The sequence below is a fragment of the Lepeophtheirus salmonis genome, chromosome 5 (genome assembly GCF_016086655.4).
Source record: "Lepeophtheirus salmonis chromosome 5, UVic_Lsal_1.4, whole genome shotgun sequence".
In the NCBI taxonomy this organism is placed as follows: Eukaryota; Metazoa; Arthropoda; class Copepoda; order Siphonostomatoida; family Caligidae; genus Lepeophtheirus; species Lepeophtheirus salmonis.
The window spans coordinates 68577789-68595491 of record NC_052135.2 but is presented as its reverse complement, the minus strand read 5'-3'; the positions used below and the strand labels follow the sequence as shown (position 1 = coordinate 68595491).

At 30.1% G+C, this 17703-nt stretch overlaps 3 long non-coding RNA genes across 3 annotated transcripts in view; 2 read left to right on the top strand and 1 right to left on the bottom strand.

The window, feature by feature from the left end:
- Positions 1-3028: 3028 nt before the first annotated feature.
- On the top strand, positions 3029-4440 carry LOC121117992 (uncharacterized). The gene is made up of 2 exons (XR_005864299.1): positions 3029-3238; positions 3334-4440. It is a non-coding gene; the product is annotated as an uncharacterized lncRNA (long non-coding RNA).
- Positions 4441-9717: 5277 nt separating this feature from the next.
- The window catches only part of LOC121117993 (uncharacterized), an 11025-nt gene continuing 3039 nt past the window's right edge, over positions 9718-17703 (bottom strand). Inside the window, exon 2 of the long non-coding RNA XR_005864300.2 lies at positions 9718-17656. This is a non-coding gene — a long non-coding RNA (uncharacterized lncRNA). The remainder of the gene's footprint in view (positions 17657-17703) is intronic.
- LOC121117991 (uncharacterized) overlaps positions 15636-17703 on the top strand; it is a 26552-nt gene continuing 24484 nt past the window's right edge. Inside the window, exon 1 of the long non-coding RNA XR_011780372.1 lies at positions 15636-17082. This is a non-coding gene — a long non-coding RNA (uncharacterized lncRNA). The remainder of the gene's footprint in view (positions 17083-17703) is intronic.

Sequence of the window (17703 nt, the reverse complement as noted above, 5' to 3'; positions counted from 1 at the left end):
TTGTCATTTCCAAGGAGATTAAAACCATAGTCAATACATTTGTTTGTCGTAGAGTAGAATTTGATTAATTTAGAAGTGAATTATTAAGAAATAGGATCATTTGCTTTATAAAAACCACAAATGCCTTATCCGACTCATTCTCAAACTTTATCATAAATAACACATGTTAACTAAAGCAAAGAAAATATTAAGTTTATTTAAAATTCGGGAGTGAAAAGCGTCTTCAAATGGAAAATCATTTTTTTTGAGGGGGAGGATTATGAACTATTTTTCAAAATATAATTTCAAATACTACAGTTTTTGGAAAAAAATTCAAAAATCCATAGCTGTTCACAGAAACTAAAATTTTTGTAAAAAAAAATTGAAAAATTTAATTTTTTTGGAAAAAAAATTTAAAAAATTAAATTTCACATATTAAATGGTTTGTAAAAAAAATTTAAAAATTAATAACTATTTTTAATTTCAAAAATTAATTTTTTGGAAAAAAAAATTAAAATATTAAATTTTCTAGTAAAAATGAAAAAATCTTTATTTTTTTTTTTTTTTTTTTTTTTTTGGGGGACTTCAGCCCTTCCCCTGCAGACGCCCCTGAATTTACATGTTGTCTGTCAACATAAAAGCAAACTATAATGTTGTTGTTTTTTCAAAATGGAGTTTGGGTTATATTCTTATTCTTTAATGACGACAAATGATTATGATTATTCTTTTACAAAGGCTGTAAATTACACTCAAAGTAGCAATAGTTCATCGTTACAATGAAATAATTAGAAAAGTGATAGGTTTGGATTATAAGTGGCTATATTGGGGTCAATAAAAGCCACTTAAGTCTAAAGATACGATTTTTGGGTATCGCATCTCATTCTTCAATTTTGAATAGAAAGATTATAATGGGCTCAAATAAGTTCATCAAATTGGTTTGCAAGTACATATATTAACATAAAATGAACATTGTTTCTTTTTGTACAAGGTGCATCCAAAAAATAGGTTTTATTGAATAAAAATAAGGTAAAAATTATATATTCCTTGGAGTTTAATGATGTAATTGATCTATGTCTTTTTTTCAAAATAAATGTACAAATTGATATGTATTTTGACTATGGCACAATATAAAGTTCAAAAGGCCTACAATTAGTCATATAAATCGTAATATTACCAAGTCATCTCAATATATTTAAATCAGATAATAGCAGGTTCATTGTAGAAAATGTATTTTGTAATTAAAAGGACTGATGTTGTAATTAAATAATGGGATAATGAGACGTAGAAATTTCATGTGACGTCTGCATTATTAATGTCACACCATTTTGGGGGCCTATCCAACCAAGCTGTACATCAACGAAACCCCTTTCTTAATTAATATTGAGGAAAATAGTAAATTATTGGATGATTAGAACGGGACCTACAAATAAGCGGACTTAAACCTTACTTTTCTATCGGAAGTTTACCATTTTATTGCCTGGTTTTATTAAACATATATCAGACCCTTAAAATTATTACAAATATGTTAAAACATTATGGCAATATGTACAAAAAGAAATTAAAAAAAAAAAGTACAAACTCGGATTTGTCTTAGGGATTACAATACCTATTACTTTGATTGGATTGTGGCATCAGTGTTTGGCATGGGCATCATGTAATATACAAATAGCATCCAGTGACGTTTTATTAAGGTTTGTTGGGAATTCGACGATTTCATGTAGTGGAAATATTAACTATAATTCCCCAAATATGATGCAATCTATGTCTACAGTAAAGACTACTGATTAATAATTATGTAATCCAAATGAAAAATTGGAAATAATAGAAATTTAAAATGAAATTAAATGATCTTGACGTCATTTCTTATGATCTCAATGAAATAAACAACTTCAAAATTACCTATTGACGTTATATATGATTGGGATGTATTGCTTCATTAATTATGAGGCCAAAGAAAACTGGATTATAGCCAATGAGTCCTTATAATAATTTAGTTTAAGTACTTCTTTGAACTTAAATATCATAAATTTTGTAGTTGTAATAGTTTAGAAATTATGGAAGAATGCCCATCATTGTTTGTCCTTTCAAAAGAAGTAATTAGACTATTTGTAATTCCAAATGTCAAATCGTCATGGAACGACGTGGCTATATAGATATATAATGTTAAATAACTTATAAATACACATTTAGAGTACGTTTATGTTTTGGTTGATTTAACCGTAAGGATCATAGGAAGACTCTCTTGAACCTATCATCAGTTATCATTTTTATCATAGACTCTGAGTCATCATCCATAAAATCCTATATACTAATGAAATAAAGAATCATTTCCATAAAATAAAATGATTTTCATTCAATTTGTATCATTTAAATTTACATTTTATTGTCATAAAAAAAGAAACGGTTAAGGATTTCTTTTACTGACTCAGATATTTCTTTGGACTATCATCTTAGAGGGGAGCGACGTAAATATAAAGGAACTTTTAGTTCCTTAACAGTCTTAATAGTCTTTAACATTGATTAGATTAGTTATTTGACTTAGTAGAACAGCGGACGGAGTGATTTTCTTGTTCAATGTCTTTAACACATTATTACTTATTAGTGGATGTTAGTTATATAAACATTGTATATAGATATTATTTGTATACTACATATACACTTTTCCGTCGATGAAACTCCGATGAACCCCGCACTTATTTTCGATTCCCGGCTCCTTTCCGCAGAAACATTTCCAACTCGCCTCATATCCCGCTGAACCTTGAGATAGCGATGAATTCAGCGTCAAATGATTCCAAAGATTTAGTTTCCGAGCGGGGGAACCCCGCAAATTTGCTCCAAATGGACGAGTCCATTATTCCTTCTCCACTTCTTACAAGTTATTATTATGTTAGAGGGAGAGGGGGTGGGGAAGGAAGTAGGAATGGACTCGTCCAAAAGCAGTATCAGAGTATTGTTCATTATTGCAGGAGCATGCGAACGGGAGAGTATGAGCTATTCATAGATGGCGCTGATGTCTGGTTTTTTATGTGTGTGTGTTATTTTTTTATTTTTTTGTTATTTCGCATCCGTTTAGTTACAGCTATATACATATACATATCTACGTATGTGCTGGACTCCCGTTCTCTACCTCAAGAAGGAGGAGTTGACGTTTACATGTGTATGACTACACACAAGGTTCATTGACACGTTATCACTTTTGTCTCTCTTTCGCTCTTAAAAAACCAGAGAGATAGATAACTTTGCCTTTTTCAAGACCCAGGTGGTTACTTTGAGATTATTTTTCTTTACAATATATATTTATTGACTTATTTAAATAATAATTGTATTTTTTATCTATTTAATTTCCTTATTAAGAATGGACAAGACACATCAACTCAACTGCACGCAACCTCTTCTCTCCTTTGCAAACTCATACAATATGATTTAGGATGAATAACCGTTCATTTTCCGCCCCAAAATGCCCTTATTTTGCTATTTGTCACGAGTCTCCAGTGGCTTTTTTTTATAAATTCACGATATGCCCGGAGTTTTTTTCCGGGGTTACATCGATTTTCATTCGACTTAAAAATAAAATAAGGAAATACCAAAATCGATTTCTAAAGTTCCAAAATAAATAGAATTAACATGTTTCCATATTGAGGTGCTCTTAAATCACCACAATGTCAACCCCTAAAACCGTCGCTGAATGAGACGACATGCGATCGTCCTCTTTTTTGGAAATCAAAATAAGGTCAATAAGGTGATTATGAGTCCAATTATAGGGAAGTGTTTGTCAAGTGGGGGCTTGTGACCAAAATATGGGACGCATATCTCTTATAGATGGTTTGAATACAGGAAAATGTTATATCCGGCACAAAATAAGGTCTATCTCAACCTCGATTAAGGATAAAATAAATATTTGAAATACAAAATTGATCCCACTAATTATATAAATACGGAGGGTAACTCTCACACGTACGCCAAGTACCAAAAATTCTGTGCAGATAACATGGTACACTGAAGTCCTCCATAGTGGCTGCATGGGACAAATTGATAGAGGGGTTTGTCATCAACTCCTGCATGTCCTTCATGCGACGTGTAAAGGCTGAGATTTATAATGAAGGTGGCCATATTGAGTGATTTTTTTTTTGAAAAAGCCTTGTCTACATGTTTTGGCAACATTATTCTTTTTACCTATTTTTGAAAATATAAGATTATTGATGTATTTCTAAATCCATCTCTCGAGTCCACGTTTTGCTGTCCTACCCTGTATATGTCCATCCGGTCTGTTCTAAATCTTATGGTTGTGTCCAAATCTAACACAAAAGTCGTCCCTTGGAACAATGTTTTCTAAATGATATAATCATAGATATGATCCAGTAATGTCATCATCAATCTAAATGCTTTTAGTTCCAAATTCTTATTGAATTATTTATAAATACGTTCAAAATTGACCTAAATATATTTCATCTATTCTGCTTATGTTCGGACTTATTAGTACATAAATACCTTAATAAAGCCTGAATTAAGAATAGGTCTAAACTATTATAGTATAACAAAGGTACTTGACGTTTTACCAAACTCATTCAATTGGAAATCTGAGGAAGATGGAATAATTTAATATTAGTGTTAAAGACCAATTATAAAGGTTAGAAGTTGCTAATTTGATCCTTGCTGGCAAGAGTATCACCAGTATTATAGGGGCTTTCGCAAGAGGGGGGAGGGATTAAAGGGGATGTAGTCCCCACCCCAAATTAAGGAATTTTTGATTATTTCTCGAAAATTTAACATAATTTGTCTTTTTTTCTCCAAAAAATTTAATTACGACAAATTTTTGGCCTAGAAATTTAAAAATTGAATTTTTTTTTCCAAAAAGTTTTATATTTCAAATTTGATTTTAGAACTTTTTGTCCAAAAAATCTCATTTTCTGGGGAATTTAATTGTCTGTGAATAGCTATGGATTTTTGAATGTTTGGCCCGAAAAATTTAATATTTCAAATTTTTTTGAGACAAATTTATATTTGAAATTTGATTTTAGATTTTTAAAAAAAAAAATCATCATTTTCTGGGAAGAACTCTACATTTTGGAAATTTTTTGCAAAAAATTTAATTGTTTGAGAATAGCTATAGATTTTTGAATTTTTTGGTCCGAAAAATTTAATATTTGAATTTTTTTCAGAAAACTTTATATTTGAAATTTGATTTTAGATCATTATTTTTTTTAAATCATTTTCTGAGAAGAACTTTACATGTTGGAAATTTTTTTCCAAAAAATTTAATTGTTTGTGAACAACTATGGATTTTTGAATTTTTGGTCCGAAAAACTTAATATTTAAAATTAAAAAAAAAAAATTTATATATGGACTTTAATTTTTTTTGAGAAGAGCTGAAGAAATTTTGAAATTTATTAACTGTCTTTGAAGAACTATGGATTTTAAAATTGTTTCTCCGAAAACAAAAAACAAAAATTTTTTTTTTCGAAAAAATCATCATTTTTGGATATTTTTCCAACAAAATTCCGAATACTAGTCCCAAAATATAAATCTGCGGACGCCCTTGTATCATCATGGAGCTGAGGATTTTCAGCTCCATGATAATGTCGCGGGTCTTTTGGAGGCAAGAATCATATTAAAAACCCATACAAGCATTTTTTTTTTACTAATTTATGCATATTATGGATAATTACGGGATGGTATGTTGCAAATATTTGTAATTTCCAGATATTCGTCTCCTTTTGCCAACGTATAAACTAAATACAAGTAAACGTAATAATTCCTTTGACAGGTTCCCTTTTTATTCTCTTCCTCATGATTTATGACCCTTTTTCTGTCTCTTCCTCCCCCTCCACCCATTAGATGAAGAACATCTACATCATAAAAGCTCAAACACAAATTTTCATAAAACATATTTAAAGAAATCCATTTCAGGTGAATATATAAATGAATGTATATGATAATAGCTAATAGACCATGAAATGAAACGAGAGACGACGTTATTTACGAGTATACGTATGTTCAATGTTCGTTGATACGTTTCATTTTTAATAATATTATTATTATATAAAGATTTCTCCCTGAATTACAATTCTACATAATATGATTATTTTATAGCTACCAAATGTTTGACAAAAAATATTATCAGAGAAAAAGGAAGGAAGGAAGGGGGAAAAGAAGGAAAAAGAAAAACCAAATCATTGATTGGTTATTGGTTCCTGTCTTCACCCATTGGTTATCTATTTTTTTATATTTGAGGGTGGATCCTTCAATTCATTTATTATATACCTTTCTCTATAGAAATAGATAGAGATCTCAAAGGGATCTCAATGGACAGTTTGGTATATTAAAATCTTCAGTCTGCAGAAATGAACATGATCTATGACAATTGTTAGGAAGAAGAAAGATAGAGTTATACAATTTGAGACCGGGAGGGTCTGCAGGAGGTGGGCCGGAGAGGCAGTAGCCCTCCCCCTCACCTCACCTCAAATTAAGGAACTTTTGCCTTATACTAGATTTTTTTTTTGTCATTAAGGCAAATTACGCATCAGAGTAAAAAATGCAATATTTGAAATTTTTTTCTAAAAAGTGTAATATTTGAATTTTTTTCTCTACAAAATGTAATATTGGGAATTTTTTGTAAGAAATTGAATAATTGAAATTTTTTCTCCAAAACATGTAATATTTAAAAGTCTTATCTACAAAATTTTAATATTTGAAATTCTTTTCTAAAAAAAATAATATTTGAAATTTTGTTCTAAAAACATGTACTATATATCTTATTATAAAATTATTTTTTTTGTGAATAATTGTGGATTATGATGAAAAATTTGGAAAAAAATTAATATTTGAAATTTTTTTCCAAAAATTGAATATTTTCTATAAGTAGCTATTAATTTTTGTAATATTTTTACAAAAATCGAATATTTTCTGTAAGTAGCTATTGATTTTTGAAATTTTTTTCATAGAAAAATTTATTTTTTGTCAAAAGTTGAGGGTTTTTGAATTTTTGGCAAAAGTTTAGGTTTTTTGAAATTTTTTGTCAAAAGTTGAGGTTTTTTGAAACTTTTCTTCTAAAATTTAATTTTTGTATTTTCCATGGATTTTGAATTTATTTTCCAAAATACTTAAACCTCCCCCTCCAAAAAAAAAAAAAATAAATAAATAATATATATATACATATGCAGACACCCGGGACAGAACATACGAATCTTGTTCAAGATACGGACAACGAATCCAAGTTCAAATTTAATTTTTTGTTTGGTTCTTTATTTGTGATAAATTGACTTATGAATTCCAATCATGGAACGAATTAAGCTCGACTGTCAAAGTATAACTGTATCATATCTTATATTTGGCTTTTTTTGATTCCAACGTCAGCTAAAAATAATAAGTTGATGAGTTATTACTCCATCAGAGTCAATCAGAGTCCCTCATTGGAATTGACGATTATAATTAAGTTAAGAAAAACAAAAAAACGGGACATCAATTCATAGCCTTTATATCAGCTGATATATTTTGCTGATTCCTTCGTGTATCTTTTCGCCTCTATATATTTCTTTCTCCTAATGTTCCATCTCCTAACGGAAAAAAGAAAAAAATAGAAAATAATTTGAGGTCAGTGAATGTTCTTGAAAATGAGTCATTTAGTCAAATATTAAGGGTTTTCATTTTAAATTGTTCCTACAAAGACATAAAACATCCTTGACTCTCGTTATCACGGACTTTTTATTATATGTATTACACTCTATTCAACCAGTGAGGTTATAAAAAAAAAAATTAAAAAATGGTCACGGATTTATTTATTGATTTATTAATGTCTACTGTAATTTGAAAGGCATAAATAACTACGTTTACCACCGAAATGATACTTGAAGTGAAACATTTTTTGACGGATTTTCTAGAGATTAGTGTCAAGGAATCAGTTGGAAAGAAAAAAAAACACATTCACAATAAAAAAATTTGATGTTTTCATTTTTTTGTATAAAAGGATGGTTTTAGAATATTTAAAAAAAAAAAAGGATTCGGTGCTTCTATATAACTTTATAGGCCAGTTGAGGCAAAAAAACTTATCTATAATTTGATATTATTGAGTTCTTAATTCAATCAAATTTTATCTTTTGGCAAGTTCATAGCTGGTTTTATTAAAGTTTTTAATTTGATTCCTATGGAAAAGTGATCACTTTTCAGACAATGGAGCCAGTCAAACCTGGTCTAACGCCCACTTGTCTGAAGTATTTCACTACATTAAAAGACCATATCTAGTTTTCAAATTTAGAGTTGCTACAAATTAGGAAACCTGGTTTAAGAGTTCATTTGGACGGAAGCCGTCGTTTTCATTTCCCTTGACTCATCGCTCAATACAGGTTTGACTATGTATATTAGTGTTAAAACTCGGTTTGAGGTCATTTGTTTCGTTTTGTTCCTTAGTTATTTTTCCTTCTGAAACTTTGGGCCAAAATTTAAATTAATTTATTCTAAATTAATATTTTGTGTACGTAACTGAAATAATGAATTTGTATTAAATTGGTTTTTTCCTTATACCTCCCTGCTATGTATTAAATTTCGTAATGACTTATATTATCATATCTTGTTAATGTACAGAACATTTTAATACTTAATTTTTAACTCCTCATATTAAGGTTGTTAAAGATCAAAGTATACGCGTAATTATGTAATATATTCAAATAAGTAAAAACCTAGATTTAATTTTAAAAAAAACTCTCATTATTTTTGTACTTTTGTGGCCAGTACAATAGTGATTTTGGGCTCATTTAAAACGTACTATACAAAATAAGCATTGTAAATCAGAATTGCAACAATATTAAGGCATACAAAAAAATGTTCATTTCGAGGACGTACACCACCAAATTTACTCAGCAAGGATACAAATTATCTTTAAAAACAAGAAATTTGTGAACCCCTAAGCAAAATAAAATTTAAAAAAATTGAGAACCTTCATAGCTTGCTGGACCACTTTTATGCTAGTGTAGTTTAGTATACTGATGCTTTAATGGTACTACACTAAACTGATATTGGAACCGGTTCTTGTTTCACCATGTTTTAATAAGAAAAAATTGTATGAGCATTGACATAACCCCCCAAATATCTGTACTAGAATATTTGCCTTTTATTAGACATAGTAAGAGTGAAAATTGTATTTTTTTAACGTCATCAACATTCAACTCATCAGTGAATGCTAACCAACAGCATATTTGCTTTATATTTTTAATCGTAAATTATCAAAAAGATTCAAAATATCAATCTTTATATATATATATCAAAACTGATACCGTGACAAGAATAGTTTGGCGCCATTTCATAGTCAACAGAGCAAAATAAACCCTACCTTACCCCCATGTATAGAAAATATGCCTCATTACAAACCATATACCTATAGAGTTTCAGCTGTGAGTCTCCTGGAGAAGTTCCCATAGACGTATTCTTTGAGTAGGGCTGAGATCATCATCACAAGGGGTCTGAATTGATTTTTTTATTATTATTGCAAAGTAGGGAGAGGAGATGGATGCGTTCTCGTTGTTTGTTTGTAGTGGAGGATTCTTGAAGTTGAATCATATCAGGAGAGAGAGAGCGAAAAAAAGGAACAATGAAAAGTAAGCCAAAGTCAATCAGGAAGACTTCCGGGAGGGAGCAGAGGGTGAATGCAGAAAGAAATAATAAGAATTTCAATTAGGAGATATGAAAATGAAGAATTGAAAGGGGGTCAGGGAGAATTCAAAACATTAAAAAAATATATAAAATCAATTTCCGTCAATCAATTGTAGTTTATTATTATTATGTACGTATGTATGTACATTGTACAAGAATAGAGGAATAGCCCCGAATCGATACACACAGAAATGAAATATGCAAATGTTGAAATATGTATGTATGTAGTAGATTGAATGAGTTCTATTTTTCAAATAAATCCACTTATATCATATAAGCTGATAACAGAGAGCCTTTTGTACTAGTTTGATGAGTGAGTTTCTTCCATATGAGAGTATATAGAATGTAAATTTGATTTTTTTTTTTTAATGATTTATGGATATAGAAAGAAAGGTTTTGTTGGATCTTGTTGTTGTTGTATTATTTATCAGATTCAAAACATTCTAATCAGTCTATGTATAAACACATTTTTCTCAGACAACTCCATTTTGAAAGTATGTATGTACATTTAAAATCTCAAATAATATTTAATAATAAGAGAAAAATATTCGCTTCTCAAATTTCATCATTTAACAGAAAATACGAAGAAAAAAAAAAAAATTATACATCAAAAACATTCTTGAGAGATAAATTATAGGGGAATAATTTACATAGATACTCATCAGCAGAAAATTCAATGGCAGTTAAAGACATGATGATAAGGAACGAAAAGGATGAGAAATAATAACCGTAGTACGATGCTACTACAGCAGCTATCGACCCATGCTGAGTCCTCCTTATGATATGATATTATGTGTGTATGTAAATTCGATTCTTTTCACATTAATTAATCATCCTAATTTCAGTATGGAGTGAAATTGAGTTGTGGCACGTATATAGTATATATTGTGTAAGTGATTGCTTTTGTAATATATATATATATATAAAGTTCTAATAATCCGAGTGAAATCCTTCAAAAACCACTGAAAATATTTTGTATTATAGTAATTTATAATATCTCAAGGGAGAAAAAGTCAATTAAAAACTTGTCAAATAATCATCATTCTTCTTCCTTTTTATCCCTTTTTTTTTTTCTTTTCTATTCTTTTCCCTTTTTCCTTTTTTGATTAAGATCTGTTTGTTGTTTAGAATATAAGCTCATTCCTAAAACATAACTCAAATCGAATCCATCCCTTGTGATGATATTAAACAGATTTTTTTTTTTCTTATTTGAAAAATAAATTTAATCAAATGAAGTATATTATAATATGTACTGTTGTAGGTTGAGCCAACCATAGGGGGGAAGAGGAGTAGATAAAGATAATAATATGATTATGTAGTCGTCCTTAATTACCCTGACATCTGGAATTCGGCATGATGATCTGACTACTGACTGTGACATTTGATTAAATCATCAAGGAGTCCTTGGTTCTTGTCTTTAATTGCTTTGTTTTGTTTTTATTATAGCTATTAATTAGAAGTAAATCATGTATATACATAGGTTAGTAGATATACATGTGGGCAGATGTTTTTATGTTTTTTTTTAGAATAACAATAATCTTCATCATTATATCTAGTACTACTTCTGGGCACCACTCATGACGCTCAATTCTCTTATTATTTATGATGAGAAAATGACTCTCCCAAAAATTACAAACATCCATACTAACTAACAAGAATAAAAAATCACCAATTCGTCACATATAATTAAAGGAAGAAGAAGATTCTTTCCCCAAATTATTTCCGGTATCAACTGCAGATAATATACAATTTATAACATTCAGACAATCTTCTAACTAACTCACTAGACACACCCAGAAAGAGTCATATATGCAAATGGATAAAGTTATATACTTGATACGCTAGGTGGCGCATCCTTTCTTTTTATATATTTGTAGAGTTACAGCGCCATCTATAGCCTTTTTTCTTTTTTCTCCTCATTAAACTAATGAATGATGACTTTTTATATATATTATTTTCCACTGCGAAATGGAAAATGCATTCATCTATTAGTGAGGACACAACAGAACACAAGTTATGACTAACCTACTCAATGCTTTATGAACACCTATTTGTAAACTAATACTCATAAATTGTTTTATGGCTCCGTTAATTAGAACCATCCCAATGTCTAATCTATTATTCGAGTTCTGTCGAGTTTTTAAGAATTTCCACAAACTTTGACTAATCCCTACTCGAACGTTTTGAATTTTGGATTCATATTCGGGTTCGAGTAACGTTTGACTTTATATTCGGTTCCAAGACTACCAAAAAAAAAATTGTTTGCGCAATAGGTAATGGAGTAAATGATTAACTAAGGGACTCAGATTATAAATAGTGTTTTTTTTTTAAATTGAATCTAATAATATACATATTTGTACTTCAATATTCCTCACGGTGTTACATCACAAACATAAGAATATAGACTGTATTTTGGGGTCCGCTGTTGATTTGCCTGCTTTTATTCACCTTAGCAGTGTTGTTCTGAGCCTGGATTGGTTATATTAGAATTATTTCTTGGGAAGGTACAGCGAACAATTTCCAAAAGAATTATATTGTATAATAATTCTATATTCAGTTATTATTTTGGGCCTCTTTTTTTAAAAGAAAGGTTGCGAGATAACCTATAAATAACGACGTATCCTCTTGTGTTTGTTTTACAGAGTAAAAAATGGACAGAAAATATTACATATATATAACTCAATTTTCCTTCGTTTTTCATTTAAAAGTATGTTCCTACTATTTTTGAGACAAAAAAGGCCTTGTTCCCTCATGAATTAATGTCTGAGACAATAAAAGGGAGTCAAGCAAATGTTACTAAAGACACCACGGGTAGGTAGTGAGCCAGACACCACTATCGCATAGGTATTAGACGCAATACGTAGATAGATAGGTAAAGACCAGGTGTTGTTTGAAAGGATTAATATTAAATTTATCATATTTATTGATCTTATTATTCGGTAATAATCATTATTATAATTTTAATGATAAGGGAAAAGCATTTTTCTCTTTGTTTCTATTTATATCTCTTCCTCCTTTTAAAAATTCCGTTAATAAATAAATATAATTATTAATGGGGGATCTCCTTTCCTCTTTGAACGACAACTAGGCAGTTTAATTACCTATATTATCATCTATGTATATGTATACGAAGAAATTTGACATCATTTTGACAAATTTTAAAGATACATACGCATTATAATTGGACCTTCAAGGCATTTTTTTGAGCCAGGGCTCTCTGCATCTCTAACGAATATCCTCACAGAAATATATATACAAAACAGGATATAATAAATAAATACATACTAGGGGTTCGCCTATCCTGGTAAATTGTCTCTGGCCGGTATCCCGGGAAATATCGGGATACCGTACGTAAATAATAAATGGAGTGAAATTGAATTATTTCTTTTGATATTTTAAAATGAAAGGCCCACATATATTAGTTATATATTAGTAAACTTTTTGTCAACTTTTTTTAAAATTAACATATTGATTGTTGGCAAATTAGTTTGTTCTAACAAGAGGTTATTTGTCAAATTTGACTTTGCAAAACAAAACAAAAAAAAACACACTCACATTCTGTCAAAATTGTCAAAGATTTATCAAAAAGCGGTAGGTTTGATTCTCTTTCAAAAATCAAAAATCTCCCTCTAACGCCCCTGAATAAAAAATCCGATATACAACTATGATAATTCAATGACGTTTATATTATGAAAACATTAAATGCCGGATTTGTAAAAACTCTGCAAAATCCCGGGATCCCGGGTCGACAAATCATAGTACATACATAACTAAGGTTTGTGTTTTCGATCCTTTTTGACTGAATATGAGGGTCGGGGATGTGATAAATTCAAATGAACAGCACATACATATAACAGCATCATCATATACATATATAGTGAGATTTAATGACAGGAGGGGTAAAAATAATGTAACCTTAGTTAGTTAGTTTTTTTTTTTTTTTAATAATAATAATCAAATGTATGTGTTTTTTTGTATTAGTTTTTATAAAAAAAAAAAGGGACATTGTTTAAAAATGAAAAAATAATAATGATGATATGTTAAAGAATAGAGAAAGAAAACCATCTGCTTGGTTTCTCTCTCTTCCCACTTAAAAAAATATTCTATGTAGACGTGAACAACACTGGGCTATTCGTTAATTTTCATATTCAAATTTAATAATAATGGCTTCGTTTGGGTTTTTTATTTTTTTTTTGGTTTTTTTTGTATGCTTCAAATCTGTTAGACATTGTTTCTAGACGGTAATTCAACTGTAGCCTTGTAGATCAATACATCATTTTATTTTATTTATAAAAAAAAAAAAACTATTTACAAACATGCACAAATAAAATATTGCTTATTCGCAGCCCGGGAAGTCCTGCATTCTCCAGTATGTATGTATATCACTAAAACTAATTACAATTAAAATATGTACGTTGTACATTTCTCTAGACGAGTCTGAAACTCAGGTTTGTGGCTTTAGGGCTAAGGGTTTACACCCCTCTAGTACATTATTAATTTGTCCAAAAAGTAAAAGTATTTATGTAAAATTTTGATTTTTTTGGATCACAATTTGAAATTAATAATATTGTTGTCAAAAAAAAATTTCTCCAAATTTGTCTTCACTAATAAATATTCTGTCAAAATTGTCAAAGTTTTTTTAGCACTCCCCCGCCCCAAAGAAAAATCCTACCCTGGATAAAGGGTAACCATTAGTGTTGAGACTCGGTCCAGCACCATTTTTTTTTTTTTCGGTTCGGTCTTTAGTGATTTTTTCTAGAACGATTCGGACCAATTTTTCGGTCCAGACTGTTGTCTCAGACCGTTCACCGATTTTTTCGGTCACACATTGTAGACCCATTTTGATTCGGTCTCACTTTATGGACAAATTTATTTTCGGTCTTAATTTATGTACCAATTTTTTCTGTCATATCTAAATTAAATTTTCTAGATCAACAGTCATTCATTTTTTTAAAAAAAAAACAACTCAAAAGTATACGAAGAGTTCTAGAACAAATGCTGTATACATATAAGAGACGATGTCATCAAAATGAATCCAAAATATCTCTGTTTAAACTTCATATGACGTCATTGTACTTAAAAAACATATGATGTCATGTTATAAACAATTTATCTCTAAAATCGGTCTATACCTATTTTTTGGGACCGAACCAGACCGAATTTTTACCTTGAACGGATTTAGACCGGAATTCTCCTTTGGGCCGGTCTAGACCGAATTTTTATATTAGACCGGTACAGACCGAGCTTTTATTTTTTAAATATAACGGTCTCAAACCGGTGTAAGATTTTCAGATCTAAACCCAACACTAGTAAACAAGTGCAGAAATACTCTATTTAGTCTGGATCCTATTAATCGGGTGTTGTACTTAACTAAAAATATATAAAGTACTATTATTTTTTTCATTCTTAGGCACTGTTTAGTAATCTAACTCTACTATTTACAAACATACAAAAAATACTAAATTGTTAATTCGCAGCACTGACAGTCTCTTAGATTCTGGTATATCTACAAAATTAAGTATCTGGATATTACTGAATATATATATGAGAGGCAATGATTAAAAAACTAAGTACCGTACACTTTGTTTCGTTACAAGACTATTTAGCTATCAAATCCACAATTTACAAACAGTGCAATGCAAATTCGTAAGCACTGGAACTCACACATCGTCCGGTATATCCACAAATTATTCAGACACATTTGGCGTATATATGACTTGATACACTAATTAAATATGTAACTAATTCGTAAGGGCTAATTTTATAACAAATAACGTCACATATTGACGATACAAACTATTCTTTCTTGTGATTGTATTTTTTAAAGTTTTGAGATCAATAAACCTACCGTTCCGGCTCAAATAATGGTAGTGATCAAATGGATACTTATTGGTGTATTAATCAATAGAAAAATACCAATTTTATAAGAATGACGTCACCTATTGATGACCCAAACTCTATGAATTTGGTTTTCTAAAAAGTTTAACCCTTCTGCTTCAATAATAGTAGTACTCAAATGGAAATTAAGAGCTCTTTGATGTGGAAAAATGGGTAAACTAACTGACCCAGGATGAGTTCAAACAAATCCAAATGACTCTTTTAATTAAACAAAATATGTATATATATATATGAGGCAGATGAGGAGAAGAAAGCTGCCGGGCTTGTTCACCCCCATCTCAAATGGAAATTCAGTTACAGATATATTATGTACGTTTTATATTATTTAAAAAAAGCAAAAAAAAAAAAAAAACTTAAATTAATTAACATAAAATTATAATATTTTTGTTAATCCCTTCCCCCAAAAACGTTGGGTTCATTTGTATATCTAATATAAAAATGTATTTCATATAACGTATTATGCATTTTATAATAAGACAAAAGTAAAAAAAAATATAGTTATATAATAACCCCCCTCTCCCCCCATCACAGGTCACACTCAACATTATTTTCTTCCTAGTATTGTATGTAGTAGGTATTGTACAAAAAGACAGCAATTCGCTCCAATTCTCTTGCAGCCAGAGGAGCTTCATGTGTTTTTGTCACTCAATAACCTATCAGAACCGTACTACTGAGAGTGTGTAAATAATATTATATACTACTAGCAAAAAAGGGGGTCTCTCCATCATGTATATATATATATATATATATTTATTTATTTTTCTACACAAAAATCGACTAAGAATTCAAACTCTCTCTTTCTGGGAGTCTTCAAAGTGGGGAGCAAAAAAAAAAAAAAAGCATACAAGAATAAAAATAAAAACATTTTCCGGCAAAAAGAAAAAAGATTCCCTCCTCTTTTTTTTATCGGGCAGGTTGCGGCTGCTCCTTTCCTTCATTGATGCTTTCTAACGGGCGTGGCTTAGAAAGGGAGGAGATTAAATAAATTTGCCGATTTTTTTTTCCTTCTCTTTCCCTCCTTTTCATCCCACATGCCTATCCTGTTCCCCCTCGTGGCCTTGCGTTCTTCATTACCTACCTATAAGGTGCTAAAAATATGAAGGGGGCCTGATCACCCCCCTCCTCTTCTTGATTGGGGTGATATCCCCAATCATAAGTACATAAATATGATCAATTATGATGAGATGGAAGAAACGGTCCTCTTTGCGATTTTTGTTTCTTGAGACGAAGGCGTGCGTGCGCGCATATTTTGCCGGCTGTGTTTTTGATTTCGGCCGTGGTGCGTTTTTTTTCCTTTTCTTTTTTTTCAAATTGAAGTTAAAGTCATTAAAGATATGTGGCAGTATATTCCTAGAGTCGTTTCTGAAGAAATCAACATATTCATACTTTTTTTGTCTTTTTTTGTACACTGCATTCAAATCATTATTAAGCGTCTACCTATCACTACTACTGAATATAATAATTAAACATCAACAACGACTACTTTTTTTTGCTTCTTTAGTTATCTAAAGTGAGTTTGTGATCTCTTTTTACATCGTGAGTCGTCAGTCTGCTTAGCTTAGGGTAAGTCAGATCATTACAGCTCCATTTTTTGTCTTGTACCAACCTCAATACTTCCCATGTATCAGTCAGAGCCCACTTGATGATGACGTATTTCTCATTATACATCTAGCGCCCTCTAAACTTCTAATTCTAATTAAAAGAGAAAGAAGTAGAAAATCGATTTCAGCTGATTATTATTTTTTTTATATATTTTTTTTGTATGAGTGTTTTGTCTACTACTACGTCCCACATAATTAGTATCTCACCCCACTTCTATTAATATTGTACGTATATTATTACCAAATTGTATTTATTACTTCTTCTTTTTTTTTGCAAACATTGCGGATGAAACTGAAAAAAAAAAAAAAACCTTAGTTGCCCCAAAGACACACATGCCCGCGAATTATATCCAATAAATATATTTGTCTATGTAATTATTATTGTTCACTCTCGAATCAACATCATGGGACGATTTGTTCCATCTTTGAGAGATTTTTTTTTCTTCACTTCCCTGTACATTTTGTTCCAAGGATTGATCTTCATAATAACTATTATTGGCACGTTCGGTAGCGAGGTATAGAGTTCCTACGGATATCTGAGTTAAAAAAAAAAGAGTGGTTCTATCAAATTAATGACAACCTC